Source organism: Xiphophorus maculatus, chromosome 16 (assembly GCF_002775205.1).
Source record: "Xiphophorus maculatus strain JP 163 A chromosome 16, X_maculatus-5.0-male, whole genome shotgun sequence".
In the NCBI taxonomy this organism is placed as follows: domain Eukaryota; kingdom Metazoa; phylum Chordata; class Actinopteri; order Cyprinodontiformes; family Poeciliidae; genus Xiphophorus; species Xiphophorus maculatus.
The window spans coordinates 15,917,269-15,940,326 of record NC_036458.1 but is presented as its reverse complement, the minus strand read 5'-3'; the positions used below and the strand labels follow the sequence as shown (position 1 = coordinate 15,940,326).

Below are 23,058 nucleotides of genomic sequence, written 5' to 3'. Positions count from 1 at the left end.
CACTGGATCAGACAGGCTCCTGGGAAAGGACTGGAGTGGGTTGCAGTTGTAAGTCGGCCCAGTGGTAGCACCCAGTATTACTCTCCATCAGTCCAAGGCCGGTTCACCATCTCCAGAAACAACGACAAACAGCAGGTGTCTCTGCAGATGAGCAGTCTGAAGACTGAAGATTCTGCTGTTTATTACTGTGCTAGAAGGACACAGTGACTGAAGTTGGTTCAGCAGCTGTACAAAAACCTCCAGCAACAATAAATATTGATCTGTTAGACCTCAAATTTCATTGAACTAATATTTGTATTTAAGTAAATCATGTTACATTTTATAATTTGAATTTTAAGCCCTTCCATTACATTTTTCATATCAGAAAGGAAAACATAGAAATATACCTGAAAGCAGTAAAGGTAGATGGAAGCAGCTGGTTTTTATGTTTTAGAAACCACTGTTGACTAAAACTGCTTTACTATCATAGCGTAGCAATGAAAAAGCCAATTGAAAAGAAAACTCTGACTCTATCAATTATATTTAATTTACTTTTATTAACAAATAAAAGTACATATAAAAGAAAATACATAAACAAACATGAAAGAAAATAAATCAGTCTATTTGGCAAACTTCTTCAAAACATTGCAATGTCTTTAGTTTTCGTTATGAAGATACTACTTCTTCAGCAATAATTAATTTTACAGCAGAACTAATTAGGAGCTATGAATTAATCAAGATAGTTTTCTCTTTTTGTACCACTTTATTCCTTTGAGTTAATGTGTTTGTTTTTTTGATGATGTTATAGATGATTACAAGTTATGTGATTATGGCTGACAAAACGGAAGTATCCATTTGAGCAAAACATCACATGATTCCAACTCCTTCCTTTAAGGAGGAGTTCATGCAAAACTGATAAACTGATGCAGTTTTAAACACCAAGCAATAATACCTGCGAAGAAAAAAAGACTCAGTTCAACACGATGCACTGTAGGACATCACTGCTGCTCTTAGCTGTCTGCTGGACAGGTGAATATCTTCTGCTAACTTAAGTTGGAAACCTTTTTTGAGTCCCAGGCTATAATAATGTTAACATTTTTGCAGGTGTTGGTGCTCAGACTCTGACACAATCTGAACCAGTGACTAAAAGACCTGGAGAATCCCACACCGTGACCTGTACGGCCTCTGGGTTCACACTTAGCAGCTACTACATGGCTTGGATCAGACAGGCCCCTGGAAAAGGACTGGAATGGATCGACTATGTAGAACCCAGCCAATTTCCATTGACAAAGGGAGTCCAGGGAGGATTCTTAATCTTCAGAGATGACTCCAATAGCCAAATTTCTTTAAAGATGAACCAGCTGAAAGCTGAGGACACAGCTGTGTATTACTGTGCTCGACGGGCACAATGACACAGGGAAGCAGGAGGCTCATACAAAAACTTCCCCCATCTGCCACTTCCTCTGCAAACCTTCTGCTCAACTTGTTATTAATATTGTAGATAAATAACTCAGTGGCAAAATTATTTGAAATGACATCAATTTAGGAAACATGGATTAAAAAAAATAACATGGTGAACAGAGATTAGATGAAATAATCCTAATCATAATAAATAATAAGTTCTGATCTGACAAACACGGACGTTCAGAAAAAGAAATAGCTTCTTCTAGAATTGCAAATGTAATTTCTATATACAGAAAAAACATGGAATTGTTATACTTTTATGAGTGGATTCTATATCCAGAGAAACAAGATCTGTAAAATAATATGCCTCACTTCACACATTCATGCTTATTGTCAGCCTGCAGTAAGATGCTACACAGACCAAACAACCCAAACTACAAATTATGAATGAAATGTTTCCGATCATCATTATTTTACGTGTGCGTATTATAACCTCACACAATCTTTGTGTTAAACTTGCATGACCGGAGAGTTTTTTGTGTCAGACATATGAAAGATAAGCTGATATAGAGAAAGAAAAAAATCTTAGGGAGAGGCAGAAAGTCCTTGAAGGTAAACAAATGGTTTCAATATGCTGCACAGTGAAAAACACTCTTCCTCTGCTGGCAATTGATCAAACATCACTGAAATCACAACTTTTATGTTAAAAATGTTTAATTAATTACCATGATGTTTTTAAAATCAGCTTTTAATTTGAGATTTTTTATGTCATTATTTCTGTCAAAACAACAAAAAAAATGTTGTTCATGATTGATTTGTAAAAGTAATAAAGATTAAAACATTGAAGGGGCTTTGTATTTTTTTATAGACACTGTATATTTCTGAAGTTTAAGAATTCTACTTAGAAAAGATTTTAAACTATAAAGTTGTAGTACCTCGATTCCTGTTAAGAGGAGTTAATGCAAAGCTTCAATAGCTTCCAGCTTTATTAATGTGATGGTGTTTAGGTTGTCGGGGAACAAGAAACATATTTGAACATGATGGACTACAGAACTGATCCGTTTAATGATTTGCTTTATGGGTGAGAAAAAGTTGAAGGAAAATGTACTAGATTTTTGTGCAACTTTCCTGTAAGAGCAACTCAACAATATGACTGTCTTGCTCATAGGTGTTGATGGTCAGACTCCGACTGAATCTGATTCAGTGGTAAAAAGACCAGGAGAATCCCACAAGCTGACATGAACAGCTTCAGGATTCATATTCAGTGACTACTACAAGAACCGGATCAAACAGGCTCCTGGAAAAGTACTGGAGTGGCTTATTGGCTTAAGTCAGCAGGGTAGCACCCAGTGGAACTCTTCATCATTTTGAGGCAAGTTTACCATCTCCAGAAACAACAACAAACAGCAGCTGTATCTACAGATGGACAGCCTGAGAACAGAAGATTCTGCTGTTTATCACTGTGCTCGATAGACACAGAGACTGAAGTTAGTTTAGTAGCTGTCCAAGAACCTCAAGTGACTTCAAAGTTATCTGAAGGGTGTCTTAATTTTGACTATCTCACTTTGAAAGTTTGAAAAACCGAAAAAATCTCCAACGTACTGTCACCCGGGTTGGCACAGTTCTAGATAACTCTAGGCATAACAGCCCAGGAAGAGCTCTAATAATTGTGCACATGTTGACCTAGTCCTAGAGTGTCTTCAAAATGGTTTCAGCTGTGAGTGGAAAAGTGTACTCTGACTTCTTCTATAAAAATTAAGAGGAAAAGTATCAGCCATGGCTTATACTAATTGGCTGTGTATAGTATTTACAATATAGAATATTACATATAAATACAAGATTGAAAATGAGAGCGTCCCCTCAATGTCATGAAACGGTGCCGTGTAGGTGATGGTGAGGCAGACGCTTGTAAACCCAGGTAAAGATGAATAATGATTTTAATAAAGAATGTCCAGAAAATCCACACAACCAGGCAGCATGACTGAGCAGAAGCCAGGGCTCAATGCCTGTAGCAACTGGTAATTTGAATGGACCAGACGAAGGACTGAACGCACATTCGACAAGGACCCGACAAAGACGCAGACACACAGGTGGCATTAAATACACAGAGGGTAATCACAGAACGAGACACACCTGGGAACAATCAAGGGGGAGACAGGACAACACGGAGACTCAAAGACACAGAAAACTCTAAATAAACACAGAAAAACACAGATCCTGACAGTACCCCCCTCCCCCCCCCTCCCCCCCGCCCCACTTCAAGGGCGGCTACCAAAAACAAGTCCGAACAGAAAACACAACCAGGGCGGGTGGAGGGGCGTTGCACGGGGGGCCAGAGTCCAAAATAACAAAAAACAACCCATCAGGGTGGGCGGAAGCACAGGGAGGGCCAAGAGTCCAAAAACAAACAAAAAACTACCCACAGGGTGGGCGGAGGCAAAGGAGGCGGGAACCACGGAGGTGGCCCGGCGGCCGCTCGAGGCGGGAACCACGGAGGTGGTCCGGCGGCCGTCCGCGGCGCCGGGAACCACGGAGGTGGTCTGGCGGCCATCCGCGGCGCTGGAGGTAACAACGAGGAGTCTCTGGGACCGCCCTGAGGCGGCGGCAACGAGCACAGAGAGTCGGGGTCTGGAGAGTCGGGGTCTCGGGAAGAGCGCAGAGAGTCGGGGTCTCGGGAAGAGCGCAGAGAGTCTCGGTCTCGGGAGGAACGCAGATGGTCTCGGTCTTGGGAGGAACGCAGAGGGTCTCGGTCTCTGGTCCGCCGGCTGGTGCGCCGGCTGGTGGTGCTGAGACTGAAGAGTCGGCGAGAGGCGGAAGATCCTCAGGGCGGCTGTTAAGACTGGAGGTAGCGCTGGTCCTGGAGATGCTGGTGTGCCGGCTGGAACACCGGCTGGAACGCTGGCTGGAGCAGTTTCTAGAGAGTGAGCTGGAGGCTTGGAAAAGCCGGCAGGAGAACACCGGCTCCAGAGACGCGGGAGCTGGAGCTGGAGCTGAAGGTGGTACTGGTTCCGGAGATGCTAGAGCTGAGCTGACGGAGATGGCGAGAGGTGTGATGGGAGCTGGAGTGGACGCTGGAAGGAAGGCTGGAAATGGATTGTTTTATCCGCACGAACTCGTCATAAAGTTCAAACACGATCTCTAACATGAATGAATCCTTTCTGAACTGCTCGAAAAGAAAACAAAAATCCTCCTCGGAAGTTAACTCAAAAATGTTCGTCGATAGCGACGATGTAGCTGTAGATCAGCAGTCACAAACAAACTTTGGAGGATAGTTAGCAAATTTCATTATATGAAACAGAATGAACAAACAATACAAGAGGTTGTTTTAGATGTCCAATTTTTGAATTGAAATGCAGTGTTCTGATAAATAGTGACCAAAACATGTCTTATTCCTCCCAGATAAGTAGAGCTACTGATTATTTTTCAATCAGTCACATAGCCAGTTATGTAAAGCTACAGTCTCCACCCCTTTTGGTTTTGATTTATAGTTGTATCAAACCAGTTTTTGCACTCAGAGTCTGACTTATCATGATGACAGTCATAAAAAGTGTCTTCCTCTTGGCTCTCATATCAGGTGAGTGGCTGCTCAGCAGAGCAAATGAAAAGATCTGGTATCTGCCATTTTCAAAACTCTTTCTTTGTTTCAGCTGCCTGGGGTCAGTCCCTCACCTCCTCAGAGGCAGTGATCAGCAAAGCAGGACAATCAGCCACTCTGTCCTGTAAAGTACAAGGACTGCCTCTTTCATGGCTCCACTGGATTCGTCAGAAACCGTTAGAAGCCCTAGAATGGATTGGACGCATCGACAGTGGCACCGGCACAATATTTGCCCAACATCTCCAAGGCCAATTTTCTATCACTAAAGATACTTCTAAAAACACAGTTTCTCTGACAGTGAAGAGTCTGAAACCAGAAGACTCTGCAGTGTATTATTGTGCACGAGAGACACAGTGACACAAAACTCAACAAAGCTGCACAAAAACTGATAAAGATCTCTGTGAGCGGCATCAATGTTTGTCAGGCTTTGAAAATGAGCTTTCTATTGAATAACAAAGAAATATGAACCAATATGATGTTTGGACATAATTTTACACTAATTCTTCAAAAGTAAGTTTTGTAATTTTCAACATAAAATCATTTACAGTGAACCCAAAAGTATTCATTTCCCCTTTAAAACGAGATGCAAAAAATGACCTCATATTAAAAACCACAGCAACTTAGCACTTTATTCAATTTATTTAGATTAAACATTTCTAAAAATTTGCACAAGTTTTCACACAGGATGCATTTTATTAACTTTTCAAAAACATGTATAGGACAAATGGAGCAGATTGTGAGTATCACTTATAGCAATTTTATCTCAATAAATGATGATTTTTTTTTATTCATCCTAATAAACAACAATGTATCACTGAGCCACAAATCAAATTTAAATCAACACACAGACCCAGTAAAGATTCACATACTAATACAAATTAGGGGTGGCAGCGACTGTTGCAGTTCTGTTTTGCCAACACTAGAGGGCAGTTCGCGTTAGATTTTTAGCAAACATGTTAATTCAAATGTTTGTCATTCTATTCATTTCATCGCAGGTCTTTAAATGTTCAGTCTAGTTAGAAGGGCTAATTAAATTTTTTCAGGTATTATTTTCTTATCTAAAACATTGTAATTTCATTTAAACTGTTTAAAATCTAAAATTTAAATGGTTAGCACTTTATAAGGTCTTCTTTCCATATCAAACTGATGAATATAACATTTATATTTATAATACTCTCTCTCTTTTACACACACATGATTGCTTAAAGTGTTTTCCAAACTTTATAAGCCATGACTAGGAAACAACAGTTTAAATCTGATAACCTGCAGGAGGAACTCTTGAAAAAAACTTTGTGTCACAATTTACTCAGTAGAGAGTGTTGCATTTTGACCTCATTAAGTATTGTTATTCTTTAGAAAATAGATAAGTATTCTGTTTTATCCACTTCATACACAGTCCAAGGAGGAGCCAATGCAAATTAAAGCCTCATCAATTCTCATTTATGTCATCAGACGCCAAACCACCAAACAGATGTGCAACAACTTTTCACCATGGCTTTAGCTGAGTGTGTTTTTCTTCTCCTGCTGTTAACTGTTTCTGGTAAATGTCAAACTTCTCTATCTTATTTTTACTGGGTTTCTGTTCAGATTTTTCTGATCACATAATTTTTTATTTCAGGTGGTTTTGGTCAGACTCTGACTGAATCTGAGCCAGTGGTAAAACAACTCGGAGAATCCCACACTCTGACCTGTACATATGCAGGAATATCAGACACATATGCTGATATTAGCTGGATCAGACAGGCTGAAGGAAAAGGACTGGAGTGGGTTTCTTTTATTTCTGCTCCCAGTGGAGACAATAAAAATTATTCCCCATCTGTCCAGAATCGCTTCACCATCTCCAGAGACAACAACAAGGATCAAGTGTATCTGCAGATGAGCAGCTTGAGGACAGAAGACTCTGCAGTTTATTATTGTGCTCGTACCTCCACAGTGATACAGGAAGCCTCAGAGCTGTACATAAACTTCTGTGTTAGAAAATGTAAAGATTTTGTCTCCTTGGTTGATGTTTGATTAATCAACCCAACCCATATTGTCTCCTACTATTGTTTCCCACATGTCTCAAAGCTGATCAATTGTTATAGGAGAGAGAAAAAAGAAAAATTATGAAACAAATAAAACATACAATCTCAAAAACTTGCATTAAACTAAAGTAAAATTAGTGTAAACCAAAACATTTAAAAAATGGTTCATATAAAAACATGGCCTTTTCTACATTATTTGTTGTTCAGCTCTGAATTTCAAGTATTCTTTGTTTTGACAAAAAGTGATGGTTTCACTTTGGCTCTTCATGCAGGGGGTGTCATCCATTCGGCCAGTGTATGTTGTTCAGAATGGTGTCCAAATAATGTTTATTGATTATGAAGTCTGTCAATGCAGTATTTATTTAGGACATAGCTCTATCAGTATAGATTGTATGTAAACCATCATGAATATATCTATTTAGTGATGGAAATAACTTTAGATCAAGTCACCGTTGTATCAACTGTAATGTTAAAACTGAGACTGGCTTTTAAACTGCCTGGAACTGGTCCTTGTTTGAGTGTGTGTCCCCTGCCTTAAGTTATTCAAATAGAGATCAGTGATGCTAACTTGCATCTTCCTGATCTAACTGAAAGCGCAAAGTTTTCCAAATTAAACAACAGTTAAAAAAAACACAAAGTTTCAGTCACAAATACTCATTAAAATCATCTCATATACACATTGTGATAACTACATACTTTGAGGTTGGAAAATAACATTCTATTACAACTGGATTGTTAAACAACAACTCCATTCATTTGTAACAGGACAAAGAGGGAGCGTGTCCTCACAATGCAGTAGTAGAGGATGTGTCCTGTTATTATCTTGTGAATAACTCTTTAATCCACATTCTTTAAAACTTCTCAGTCCTGTCTTCAGAATTTTTGTCCAACTAATCTCATCAACCCAACATGATGATTAAAATGATCTCTTTTAACATTTAATTTGCTTCTAATCTCAAAATAATTTGAAACTGATTCAATTTGTTAATCACATGTAAAAGATTAATTACAGTCTGGTGAAAATGATGTTATTTTTGTCATAATTTTAGAGGAATAAAACAATAATACTGATTTTATTATATATAATATGAACTTTATGATTCTTTGTTATTCATCATGAATAACCTTTATATCCATTTCAATGGATTTATCCATTTCTGACTGTTTCATTGGTCAACTCAACATGGCCTCATTCAGGCTTAACAAGAAAAACATAACATGCCTTTTCTCTCTACTGCCTCAGATGTATCATAGATAGTCTATTTAATGATCAATTCTTTCTTAAACATAAGAAAATCATGATTTTATTTTGTTGGAACCACTTCTGTGTCTTGCTAAATTAATGTATTTCAAATTTGCTTAATCTTATAAAACTAATAAACATCTATTTTTGGAGAAAATTATATTTAATATTTAATGGAATTTTAAATAATTAAATAACCCCAACAAAAACTTTGCTTCTATTTTTGTAGTTTCGCTCCTACTTCTCCTCTAAAGGGGGTTGAGCTTTTTGTATCAGGTCACACAGATGTGCACCAATACAAAAACCTCAGCACAGAAACCTCAGAGAAAAGTAACATTATGTAGAGAAAAATAAGTTGAAATCCAACATATAGTATTTGGACTATGAGGTAGGAAGTCCATATAATTATTTTATTAATCTAATTCACATTTAAAAGTTGGTTATTCTGCTGTTTATAGTCATACAGTGCAGATATCCATATGAGACTATTTTAATTTGAAGGATGTAAATTGAAATGCCGTGAGAAAACAAATACATTGTTTGTACTTTTGTTTTTGCAAATTGGGCTTATTCAAATAAAATATAATGTAGGAGGAGCTTTTGTGAACTAGTTCTGGGGGAGATTTACTTTCCATGACATTAGAGGGAAACTGTGGGTCTGAAAACATACTGGCCACAGTTCAAACATGACTCACAAGCAGATGATCCTGTTTGTAGGTGCTGTGTTTATTTTGGCTGCTGAAGGTCAGAGCATCACTGAATCTGAACCTGCAAATAAAAAACCTGGAGAGTCTCACAGACTCACCTGTACAACCTCTGGATTTGATTTTAGAAACTCAGTGTGGGTTTGGGTCAGACAGGCGTCTGGCAAAGGACCAGAATGGATTGCTCTGGTGCACACAAATAGTAGACCCATTTCTTATTCAGACTCAGTCCGGGGTAGATTCAGCATTTCCAGAGACGACTCCAGCAGTAAAGTTTATCTCCAGATGAACAGTCTGAAGACAGAGGACTCAGCGGTGTATTACTGCGCTCGAAGAGACACAGTGAGGCAAAATGTCGGAGGAGTCAGACAAAAACTAGTTCCTCTATTTGCAACCACAATAAAGAGCGTATGGGCGTTTATTTAGTATCATGCAAAAATGTACAAAATTATTGTTTTTTCTATAGAAAATCTTAAGTATACACAAGCTCTAAATGAGCTTTTTAAGGAAATGTTACAAATAGGAAATAGTTATACATGGAAACAGAGTAAAAAGTGTACACATTTTGGTTGATTAAGGCTGAGGAAATTGAACGAGAAAACAAAAAGAGTTAAATTTTTTTTTGTGTTTTTTTCAGGTTTTGTTTTCTGGCTCACATAAAAGATTTTAAGCCATATTGAACAATAATGAGCCATATTCAAAATGTATAAAAATCAATGTTTGTTTTTCTTTCATTTGTCAGTTTTGGTTTATCTTCGCCTCTGGTTGGGTTGTAGGTTTTTGTACTGAGATTTGTCATAGTGATACATATACGATAGCTGGGGTCAGAGACACATAGATATATCCCTATACAAAAACTCTGTGAGAAAACAATGAGATTAACTACCTTGATTTTTGACAAAGAAAAATATAATGCTGTATTTAAATGAAATAAGTACTGCGTGCAACTATTCTAGTAAGCTGATTGACATTAAAAAGTTATTTTAAAACCTTTTTAAAAGTACTTTGGTGAAATACTATCTAAGTCTGTTTCATTATTGAGACTTTATCAGTAGTTAATTCAAAATGTCTTTCCCAAAATTATAGCTATTCAAAGAACATCATAGTGAAGACATTTTTAATAGTGTTTTTTCAAATTTTTTTCAGGTTTAGATTTTTGTTTTTTTCTGCTGCTTCATGTTTTTGTTGAAGGAGTCAATGGAGATGTAGCACTGTGATTACGCTCTTGACTACTGGGGAGCAGGAACCAAAGTTACTGTAAAGCCAGGTAAGATAATCTAAAGTTATTATTTACCACATATTGTTTTTTTGTTTGTTTATGTATTTGTTTTATTCTGACACTTTGTGCAACAATTCTCGTTCTGTGATGGTGTTGGCAGTGGTAAAGTGAACGCTGAAATCTGGCTACCATTAAAAGAAACAATTGCAGAAAGTGCGGATCTTCATTTTATATGTAAATTGTTCTCAAACAGTTATTAGATTCCGTTGTCTTAATTGTTAAAGTTGAACATAGTTGAACGTAATTTCTGTTAATGGATAATAAATCAGCATAAGATAAATAAGAAATAACCTGTAACTATAAAATTTCCCAGGATCAGCAAGATAAAAGAGCGAAATAACTATTGAATTTTCACATGACTTTATGTTGGGGAAAAAAAATAAGATATTCTTCAATGGTGCAAAGTTATATCATGAAGACGCTTACATAGACTCTGTTGTATAAATATTTTCGTAACTCACATTCTTAGGCTCCTTTTTAAATTCCAGTGAACGGGAACGTCCACTGGAAACATATAGGACATCGCAGCGGTAAAATAATCCTCCCCGCAACACAGATTCTTAGATCCACTGCAAACAATATATATGAGCATATTTTTATATGAGCTTTCACTGATCGGAATAATGTCAATTTAGCCCTCAGAGAAAAACTGGAATTCAGTGCTTCTCTGAATTATCGTAATTTGCCATTTGAACGATGCCGTATTAAGAACCAGCTTTATATACGCTGAAATGTCTCTGCGCGATTCTGAGCATTAAAGCCAATTAATCAGAATTGACTTCATAATTGATGGGATGATAACACGCTTTTATTTCACCCGACAAAAACAACAACAATATGTGGATGCAATTCTATTGTTTTCTGTTGTGCTCAGTGTAAAATATTAAATACTGAAAAGCTGTATATTTTTCTTCACTGATTCTGCAGAAGCACGGCGCACAGACATTTAAAGTCTCATAAATGTCATCTGATTATTATGATCATCAAAATTATCCATTAAATTTCATTCTAAGGCGTAATAACACCTACTTAATAACACAGACTTTTGCATGCACTTAATAAATAGACACCAATTAAAGCAAAAACGATCATTCAAAAATCATGACAAACAGTTTGAACATGTGGAACATTTAGCCTTTTACTATCTGCAAAATGTCTTCAAATATTTATGAGTGTATGAGAGTGAACTTCTTTATAAATTGTTACTTAATTGAGTCGTTCAACATTTAGAATAATATACAAACTTAAAATTGAATTCACGTGGTTAATGTACAGCTACTTTTAAATTAATTAAATTCAAAAATACTTTATTATCTCTAAATTGAAATATTATATATATATGTATATATATATATATATATATATATATATATATGTGTGTGTGTGTGTGTGTGTGTGTGTGTGTGTGTGTGTGGGTGTGTGTGTTCAGATGCTTCAAGATGCATAGTGACCATTTTGTAGTGTTTTTTTTCTTCCGGATATCAGTTTCAGTTTTCAGACTGAAATCTCTTATTTTGCTCCTGTTCAGGTGATTCCTCTCAGACTCTGTCCCTCCTCGTCCTCCGCCCCCAGCAGACATCTGGTGACCCCCTGAACACAGCAGACCAACTCAGTCAAGAAGTCTGTCTGGCAACAGATTTCCGTCCAAAGGGGGTTGTAAATGGGAAAGGGGGTCCGGCCAACGTGAGCACTGATGACGCTGTTCTGAAAAAGAACCAAACCTACTTTGATGAATTCAGTAGCAAAAACATCCACTCCTGTGGGATGAGCGGGAACATCAGCACCAATGATGAATGTGGAGGCTTTGATCCAGGTGAGTCTGATCTCTTCATGTCTCAGTTTGGTTCCATCACTGATCGCTGCTGTTTGTGTTCAGTTCAGTCTGAACTCTGTTTCTCTGTCGTCCAGAAAAAGCCAAGCTGAACTTCTACCTGCTGCTGATGAACGGAGTCCGAGTGGTGTTCACCAAAGCTCTGGCCTTCAGCACCATTCTCACCATCAGAGGCCTGCTCTTCTGAATCTGAGCCTTCTAGGCCACCATACAGGCCATGACAAAACCTGTTAAATAATTGTTTCTATTACCTCATTGGAACACATTTACCCCATTTATCTTAGCAAAATCGTTTACAGGTTGTGTCAAGAGTAAAAGAAAAGGCAGCAGCCTGTAAAATTCTGAATATTAAGTGTAAACAGTTTTTTTTACTAATAGATAAAGATCTGACGCTATCGCAGAGAAAACCAGAAATTTAAGTACAAAATCAAACCCAGATAAAAGTTACAATTTATAAAATTGTCTTTAGTTTCTAAATTTGACAACAAAAAATGAGAAATGGCCTCATAACTAAAAAAAGTAACTTCCTTTTGATCTTCTAATTTTTCTTACATTCTCAATAATATTTTCTATCAATTTGTTATGCTTTACTATGTATATGCTGGTGTTATATTAAAAGATGTGTCTCAAATTATATTCTAAATAGAAAATGTTTCAAGACACATTTTGAATTCAAAATTGTAAATACAATTCAAATTGGTTTGAATATCAGTGAAGAACAATCATATTTATGTAAATAAATGCAAATATCCACAATATATTTAGAAAAACAGAAAAGACTTATTAAGATATGTTTACCAAATATACTCACTGCAATGTTTTTATTTGTTTCTGCTTCATTGTTCTACATTGTAACGAACAAATTAAAATGGATAATAGTGAGTTTTGTTCACTTAAGTTATGGACAAGTTGCATGGAAATATTTATTCATTAAATGTCTTTTTTTTCAGAAATTACAATCTGCAAATAAAATATTCCAGATTTATCATTTTATCAGTTAGAAATTTATGTTTGTTTTTGTGAATTCAGGTGTTTTTCTTTAATATTTCAAACTTACTGAAGCTCCTCAAGCAAGTAAAGTCCAAACTCTACTTGTGTAAAGTTTTTAAATTTTACACAATCCATCACCCCTCACGCCTCCACTCAGGTTATTTTCAGCACGAATTACATGTTTTAATAATAAACTTGGTGAATCAGAGACTGCATCATATACCTCACCTCAGTTTTTAGCACAGCAGTTTCATCAGTTGAAGCCACGTATCAACAGGAAGCTGAAAATCTGACAGAAACCAAACAGCAGCTCAGTTTCACATGGACAGAAAACACTCTGGTTAACCTCAGCGCCGCTCCTTTCTTCTCTTCTCAGAACATGCAGAATCTTTTCACATCTGTTGATTTAAGTCGTTGCAGGTTTTCATGGTTACACCCGTCTTTAACACAAATACAATTAATTGTTCTACTAATCTATGTTTCCAATCTTAAAACGTTTAGAATACTTTTTCATTTCTTTGTAGATTTTCTCTAAGAATTTATGTCGGTGGCAATTACCAATGTCTACCTGCAGGTTTGCTAGATGGTAAAAAAATAACAGCAGTTCTGAAATGATGAATGTTCAGAAAATATTCCTTACATAGAAACTTTATTTTCCTCAGTTGGGAACCTTTCATGGATAAAACATCATATGTGTTATGACCAAATGGAGTGAAGTAAACATTAGATTGGTACTCTGCTTCTATACTTAATATTACTTTTCTTCAGGACCTTAAATAAATGACTAAATGAGATAAACATTTTGATTTTTGATGACATTTCAGTGTTTTCTGTCCTGTTAAAGAAAGTGAGGTCACATCAAGTTTAAAAGAAATACAACTTGAAACTAGATAGAACCTCACATTAGCATCCCAGAGCTCAGATCAGTTTTTACCTTATCACAAATACAGAATATATGGGAAGATTAAAAAAAACAAAAAACTGTGATCTACCATATACAATAATTTCAGATGAGGGTGGGTCAAGCCTTTATAGAAACTGTGGAAGCTGCCAAACTTAAAATGCTTTTCAGCTTTACATTTGCTTTGACTGTTCTCCTGTCTTATTCCCCTCTACAGGCCCAACCTTTCTCCCATTAGTGTTTTTCTTTCAGGGAAGTCGAAGCAGAAAATGAAAAACTCCCATCAGATCATCTTCAATATCAACATGTTTTCTACCTCTGCTGTTGCTGCATGCTGTGACTCCCAGTGAACCTGTTACATCTCCACAAGCTCCAACAACACTGCGTTTATTTTGATGCACTAATTAATATACAGGTTTAAAGAGTAACCAAATGACCCAACTTGACTTATTTTGCCAGCTGCTAGCTGAAGCAGGTCCAGGATGAACAAAAAAGCTCAGTGTCGTTTCTTTTTCTTGTAAAAAAGGGTCTCTTTACACTGCTTGCCTGAACAATTATATTATGACTTTATCAACCAGAGGAGGCGCTCTGAGACCATAACTGACTTCAAGACAGTTGAAAGGGGAACTGTCTTGAAGTATAGCTCAATTATATGTTATATAGCTCAACATATAATTGAGCTATATGTTATAAATATTATCTGTGGCGAATGACACCAACCTTGTTGTTAAACTCTGTTCTTAAAATGTTTCTATGTTTCACATCACTTTTTTAAGCAATTGTATGTTTGCGGTTTTTTAATCATCATAAATTCTCAGACAAATGTAATTGGTGTTCAATTCAGAATATTTATTAAATTTTACTTTAATTGTAACAAATAAATATTTTATGTCAGGCTTAAAAAACACAATGTGTTCATTATGTGAAAGAAATAAAAGCTCCAAATGTCTTTCATTGATAGTTTTTGATGGTAAAAATTATAGAAACATTTGAAGATGCACAACATTTTAGCATCAATATGTAAATAAAATTATATCCATCCAACATTTTTATTTGTTGGATGGATCTGTTTTAGATTAAGATTTTAGCAAAAATCAATTTAACAAAGATATAACTGGTAATTGGTTAGCTTAAAAATGGTTATAAGAAACATAAATACATAAATTACATAAAAATATTTTTTCAGACCTATTGCAGGTCTGTAATGAAATGCTAAAGTCTCATCTTTTGTTTGAAAGTAACTCTTAGACTCTGCTGACAGTTACCTGTCGGGCAGTTTAGTCTCTTGAAGTGAAATTCTTTTTGTCATTTTGTTTTGGTCTCATTTGGATATTTCATCCATTTTCCTTGTGCCCTAAGTCCTTAAGTCAATAATTGTGGTACAACCTGACGTCACAACTGCTCGAATGGATCTGACAAATTATTTTCCTTCAGTGGGAGGAGCTAACGCAAACCCTTCATGTTTCCGTCTTCTTATATCTGAGTTGAGGTTTATGTATAGAATCAGTTGCAAACTTTGAGGGCTGAACAGAGACAAAATGGTTTTAATAATGATCAGACCTGAGGTTGTGATTGCTTTTCTTATCCTGTTATTGAACTGGATAGGTGAGAATAAAGACTGGTTCAAGTTGATTCTAAAGTGATTAATCTCTCATTATTTTACCTGAGTAGCTAACCAACTTTCTGCCTACAGGAACTGATGGTCAAACACTGACTGAATCTGAATCAGTGGCCAAAACACCTGGAGAATCCCACAGACTGACCTGCACACATTCAGGGTTTAGTGGAAATCCCTGGATTGCTTGGATCAGACAGGCTTCAGGAAAAGGACTGGAATGGATCTCAACTATTAGCAGTGGTGGTAGCACCTACTACTCTCAGTCAGTGAGAGGCCGATTCACCATCTCCAGAGAAGACAGCAGAAGTCAGGTGTATCTGCAGATGAACAGTTTATCTGCTGAGGATTCTGCGGTTTATTATTGCGCTAGAGATCCACAGTGACACAGAAAGTAGAAACACTGAACAAAAACCTGCCAGTGAAGGAGGCTCCACAGGAGGAGCTGCAACACACCTTTTACACAGTACTTTTCACAACAAAGCATTTCAAAGTGCTTTACATCATAAAAAATACAAAGTAATAGGACAGTCAACAATTGAAACATTACATTTTGCCATTGTTACACATCAGATAGAGTGTATTAATGTCTCGAATACAAAAACTCATAACAGATAGATGAACCTCCACAACACTGACTCATTCCTTCCAACAAATTGCAAATCCTATTGAACATCCATCAGTTGCTTCCATACAATTCTCTGCTGTTTCATAACATTACAATTTGCATAGATCATCAGTCAGAACTAATTATGTTGAAGAATAATGAAAAGACATTCCCTATAAAACTAATAGTGCTTGTTTCATTTCTTGAGTCAGTTATTTTTTTATTTCACAATGGGGAGGAGTTTATGCAAACCCAGATGTCCTCTATCTCTATTTATGACGCCGTTGATCTTGAGTGAACAGACTTGACTTCAACATGAAAGGTTACAGGACAGGGCTGCTGCTTCTGGCTATCTGCTGGACAGGTGGAGATTATCACTGATTATCGTTCATTTATACAATCACTACAGTGTCCTTTCACTCCTAAAGGAAGTCATTTATTTATTGTACTTGCAGGTATTGATGGTCAGACTCTGACACAGTCTGAGTCAGTGCTTAAAAGACCTGGAGAATCCCACAAACTGACCTGTACAACCTCTGGAATCTCATTCAGCAGCTACTGGATGGCTTGGATCAGACAGGCTCCTGGGAAAGGACTGGAATGGGTTGCTACTGAAGCTCGAGGTAGCCAGTACTACTCACAGTCAGTCCAGGGCAGGTTTACTGTCTCCAGAGACAATGGCAGAGAGCAGCTGTTTCTGCAGATGAACAGCCTGAAGACAGAAGATTCTGCTGTTTATTATTGTGCCAGAGACTCACAGTGACTGCAGTGGGTTAAGCAGCTGTGCAAAAACCTCAAGTGCAACTATTATATGCTACTGGGAAAGAAATACTACTACTAATAATAATAATATGTGGAGTAGATGCCAAATAAATGCAAGAGGTTGTTCTGCTAGGGACCATTCAAATACTTTCATGAGTACGTGGCTGAACACCAGGCAGAGATAAAACTTGAGAGACCTGGTTGACCCCTTTATGAATGAACCAACAATAAACGAAGAAATGCTAAGAAAAACAAATAGTAATAAAAAATAAAAAAATAATAATAATAAAAACACACGGTACTGGAACACATTATATTAAAAGATTTTTAAACCCATGCTAATATTTTCAAGCATTTATTTCTGTTAATTATGCTTAGCTAACATGACATTTAAGATTAGAATACCACATGAGATCAATAAATGAAAAAAATATGGTTAATACAGAAATGAAAGGCATGTTTACGGTTTTTCTCTGTAAACAAACCTTGGCTCAGAAAATAATTGACATTTTAAAAACTACTTGTTCAATCTTCAAATCATTGTGTCACTTGTGCAAGTCATTAGATGCAATTCTCCTGTTTCTGAATCCATGTGGCCTTGCTGTTTATATGAATTATTTTGAGAAATGCACTTACTGTTTCGCAAATGTCAAAATGCATCTTAGACTATCCATAGAAACTGAGGAAACCTATATTGTGTTTAATTTCTATAAATTAGAAATGTTCAACTCTGCTTTGCTTTAGTTTCTCCTGTTATCTAAATCTGAAGTCACATCCTGGTTTTAACCTACAGAGTCAGGGGAGGGCCTACGCAAACTCTTCTTCTCTTAAAAGCAAACCATCAGCAGGTTATCATACAGAATTTAACTGAGCATAACAAACAATTTTAGCTTGTTCCTAATAACGCCAATCAGGTCTGAGCAGGTTTTTGCAATAGGATGGAAAAAACAGCAATCTGGAGTTTTCTTTTTGTTGTTTTTATTCCCAGTGAGGTTTTCAGTCCATTATTTTTTTTTATTTATCCAATTATTTAAAGCTCTGGCAGCTAATGATGATATTTTTTCTTCCAGGAGTCTGGAGTCAGATCAAACTGGAGCAGTCAGCCTCTGAGATGAAGAGACCTGGAGAGACAGTGAAGATGTCTTGTGTTATTTCTGGTTACAGCATGACAAGCTATAATATCCACTGGATAAAACAGAGACCGGGCAGAGCTCTGGAGTGGATTGGCTATATGAACACTGGAAACAATGATCCCACCTATGGCAGTTCCTTCCAAAGTCGTTTCATCATGACTGAAAATGTCCCCAGCAGCACCCAGTACCTCGAGATCAGGAGTCTGACAGCAGAAGATTCTGCTGTTTACTTCTGTGCTCGAGAGACACAGTGACTAAAGGCAGAGAAACAGCTGCACAAAAACCTCGACAGCAAACAACAACAATGTGAAGCCTTGCTCATACACTTGGTTTCATGGCAAATGAATATTGACAGAATATATTGATGAATGTAATCTTTTTGCATCTGTTGTTTTTTCATGATGAATACTATAGTTAAAGCATTTAACTCTAAATTAGTTCAGAAACAGTATTTAGTAAAGTGAAAATACACAAAAAAATACAATTGGACTGTACAATGTCACATTATTCTATACATGTATGCTTTGTTGATTCAGAGAAATAAATTGAAAGAAGGCATGTTTTTGAGAGAGGTAACTGGTGAAAACTGTTGTAAAATTGAAAACTATATCTTTGCCAAATTGAGGTTAATCCTTTCTGTTTATGCAAAACTTTTCACATCTCACTATTTCACAGTAAGAGTGAAGTGGCTTAAGAAAACAGTTCAGGAAACACAGGCCTCCCCCAGGCATAAAATGTCTGGACAAAGATAAATAGTTATTTTTTATTTTCATGATTATTTTTAAAACCAGGAAAGTTTGAATAAATATGTATCAGTACTGCTCAGAAATACAACTCTGTTTTCTTAAAAATATATTTTGTGCAAAACACAAGTACTCAAGACCTCTGCACAAAAACATTTTGAAAAGATTGCTGCACTTTTTAGTATATTTCTCTTATTTTCTTCTTCTCCTTTGATAGTTTTATTGGCCCCTGGAAGACTGAAGTAAAACAGATTATTTCTCAGTGTTAAGGAGGTTTTTCAGTCGAGGTAATATTAATACAAATGTCCAAAAAACATTGACAGTCTGACTTAGCTGGAGATCCCACCATGCATGCCACAGGATGAGTCTAGTCTGAAGGTGGCATCATTTACTTAATCAAGAACATCTTCAAAAACGTGACAGAAGGACAGATTAGTTTGAGGGAGATAATACTGCAGCAAGCAGCTTTTATAAAGAAAAAACAAACAAATCTTTCATGTTAGTTAAACAATCAAATTTGAATAAAGGAGCAAAATTCAACTACAATCTTAATTATGTTGGGTGGCTGTGTTTTATCTTCACTGACAGTGACGTAGGTTTTTGTAATAGAGTCTGTCACAGTGATCGGGCACAATGGTACACACCCATTCAAAAACCTCAGCACAAATATATGAGAAAAAATTATTAGAAAATTCTATTATTATTATTATTATTATTATTATTATTATTATTATTATTATTATTATTATTATTATTATTATTATTATTATTATTATTATTATTATTATTATTATTATTAGATGTACAGTAAACAAGTATATATTTTCTGTATAAATATTGAAGTAAGCTGTCTGGTTAGTAATGTGGAAAATCTGTTTTAGTCTAACATGAGATTAATAAATGCTCATTTTTTACTAAGACGTGATTAACAACAAATCCAACTAAGCTATCTATATATTAGAACAAAAATGCCACACAATCTAACATGGTCATTTGTGTTTTTTGAAAAGTTGTAGGTTTTGTTTCTTTATTGTTTATGTTTCAGCTTCTTCATGTTTTTGTACAGGAAGTCAGTGAAGATGTAGCACCGTGACTACGGCTTTGATTACTGGGGAGACGGAACTGAAGTTACTGTTGAACCAGGTAAGATCTTTTAATCACATCAGTTATTTTCATTTTGATTCGTTTATTAGTTGCTGAAAATTTACAAATAACCGGAACATGAAAACCTTAATGATTATTGATTTAAACTATTATCCTTTCTTTACGTTGTGCACGACTTATGAGTTTGTTTTTAAACAAAATCTCACTTCAATATAGAAGTTGTTGAAGATACGGTTGTGATAGAAAACAACATATTTGGTTTTGAAGAGGAGTAACTGAAAAAGAAAAACGCTCATCGAGCATCAGTATTTTTAGCAGTCGTTACAATCGTAAAATCTTTCATAAATTCACTGTCTCAAAATCTTACTGTGTTGCTCAAATCAGTTAAAACAGTCATTGGATAAACATAGTTAAAAAGGTCTCAGTTTACAGTCAACAAAAATCGGTGAACAACTTGAAACGTTGATATTTCATAAGATTTTGTGCAGAAATCAGACTTTAACTAGGTCACAAATAGACGGATACTCAATGCATATCATTGCGGCATTATTATGTAATACTGTTTCAAAGACATTCTGTTGTATCACAAAAACTTTGTTATTTTTGTGTTTTGAGGCTATAAATTAGACCGAATATTTGAAAGTGGTTCAAGTCACCCGAGTTGACGTAACCAGAACCAAACCCTCCAGTTAAATACTGTAACTCATTTTCCAGGAGCCCGTTGGATCGAAAAGACGGGCAGACGGCGCGGCGACCGCTACAGGATATTCTTAAACATTTTGTAGCCAAACTCTTTTATTTGTGAATTACATGATGCCGATTACTCTGGAGCGCCCAGAAAAATCCATCAAGGACGAAGAATCCCGTCCCGTTTTGACTCCTTAGTCCGAACAGCAGAGAAGTGGGCTGCTTTTTCTCACTAATCTAAACACAACAGAGATAATTTCAAACCTCCTAAGACTTTCTGCACGGCGAAAAAAAGAGATACTCGCTAGAGAAAAAAATTACAGCTAGGAAGTGTGCTAATTATCTTAACTGAATGTTTATATGAGAAAAAAAAATCCTCAGATGGAATGGAAATAAAAAAGAAAAGAAGAGTTATTTTATTCAAATATTCACGGTACTAGCAAAGCTGTTGATATATTATGCACGTTTCTCTTGGGCTTTGTTGATCATTGTAAAAAAACGATAGTTTGTTCTAAATGACGCAATCAAAGTAAAACTGATGCGGCTGCAGGAAAAGAAAAATCTGAACTTGAACTTTCCTTGAAAATTAATGGATCAATGTGTAAAATAGATAGAAATTCCGACATAATCAATGACTCCGACCAATTTCAATCTATTTCACTCGTTGAATGCTTTCTGGACGTTTGTAGAAATGTCACAGAAAATCTCTACATTTATCCTTCTGCAAAAGTAAACAGCCCAAATAGGTTTTTCCATTGAGAAACAAAATTGACAGATTTTTCTTCTTTATTCAAAGGCACTATCGTAATTTGAGCAATATTCTGTAAAGATTTTGAGATTTTACTTTGGAAATATTAAAATTCATATCTGAAATAAATTAGTGAATCAATCAAACTTTATTTGTAGAATCATTTTTTTTTTCTATGGAAAAGTGTGAAGCAGTTGCACATGTTGAAAAAGTAAATCGCAATAAAAATTGTGTGTGTATAAATACTGAAGCTTGAAACCCCACAAATTTATAAAAGAAAATCACCTAAGAGAAGACAATGCTAAAACATGTGAAAGTGATAGGATTTCGTACTAAAATTGTTATAAACTGTAATAAACATAAAATAGTAAAACATAAATAGATGATATATTATTAGTCAAAGTGTATATAATTGGAAAATTACAAATAATGTCACACATACATGATCATAACTTGCACTAAAATTTATGTATATAAAACATTTTCAGTTCTATACAGCATTAAAAGATGGCGATCGTTAGGGTTTCTGGTTTTATTTTGCTCACAGTTTGAAAACAGATGTAAAAGAGAAATGTGTTGAATAAAGTCCAAGCAGTGTAGTCAATCACACTCTAAAAGTATTGATAAAACTGCACCTTAAAGAACAAAATAATAATAAAATAAAAACAACAAAATAGTGGCCATTATGTTGAGGTTTCTCTGGAATTTCAAACTGATATCTCGTCTTATTTTGCTCTTGTCCAGGTGATTCCCCTCAGACTCCGTCCCTCTTCGTCCTCAGTCCTCTGTCGACTCCCGACTTCCCCCTGAAGACAGCAGACGAGCTCGGTCCAAACGTCTGTCTGGTCACAGATTTCAGTCCAAAGGGGGGAGAAGTGGTTCTGAATGGAAAAGGGGGTCCGGTCAACGTGAGCACTGATGATGCTGTTCTGTCAAAGGACAACACCTACAACTTTGCTGCATTCAGCAACGAAACCATCTACTCCTGTGGGATGAACGGGACCTTTGGCAACAATGAAGCTGGTACCAAACTCATAGTTTTATTTGTTTCAGAGAGTTTAAAACTATCAGCTGCTGAGAAATGTTTCTCTGGTTAAATCATGTCTCTCTAACACTAAATATGAGGGAACCAGGCTCTGATAGATAATCTGTCAGAGTTTTTACTGATGTTCTTTCTGTCTCTAATCAGATGATGAATGTGGCAGCATTTATCCAGGTGAGTCTGATCTCTTCATGTCTCAGTTTGGTTCCATCACTGATCGCTGCTGTTTGTGTTCAGTTCAGTCTGAACTCTGATTCTCTGTCGTCCAGAAAAAGCCAAGCTGAACTTCTACCTGCTGCTGATGAACGGAGTCCGAGTGGTGTTCACCAAAGCTCTGGCCTTCAGCACCGTCCTCACCATCAGAGGCCTGCTCTTCTGAAACTGAGCCTTTCAGGCTACCATAGTCTGTCAGAAGCCCACCAATATGTTGAAGTCATGCAGCAGAAGACTCATTTTGTTTGGCATAACTGAGAATCAAATTACCGTAGATACACAGAAACGATACAATATTGTTTTTTTTTTTCTTCAATTTACAAATGTTTACTTTTACAATTGAAATGTGCTTATTTTTAAAACTATCAGATGCAGCAGTGGTGCAGAGGTAAAGCTTGCAATGCATCTATGTGACCATCACAGGTTTGAGCCTTGCCAAATGTCTTCCCTCTCT

General features: G+C 36.2%; 1 protein-coding gene and 2 long non-coding RNA genes across 3 annotated transcripts in view; all 3 read left to right on the top strand.

The window, feature by feature from the left end:
• The window catches only part of LOC106700343, a 245,212-nt gene that overhangs the window by 63,888 nt on the left and 158,266 nt on the right, over positions 1-23,058 (top strand). The gene's annotated exons all lie outside the window — the stretch shown is intronic.
• On the top strand, positions 9,767-13,019 carry LOC111611622. Its single transcript, XR_002754127.1, has 3 exons — positions 9,767-10,216; positions 11,757-12,041; positions 12,137-13,019. It is a non-coding gene; the product is annotated as an uncharacterized LOC111611622 (long non-coding RNA).
• Positions 19,876-22,770, top strand: LOC111611621. The gene is made up of 4 exons (XR_002754126.1): positions 19,876-19,953; positions 22,094-22,372; positions 22,539-22,565; positions 22,661-22,770. It is a non-coding gene; the product is annotated as an uncharacterized LOC111611621 (long non-coding RNA).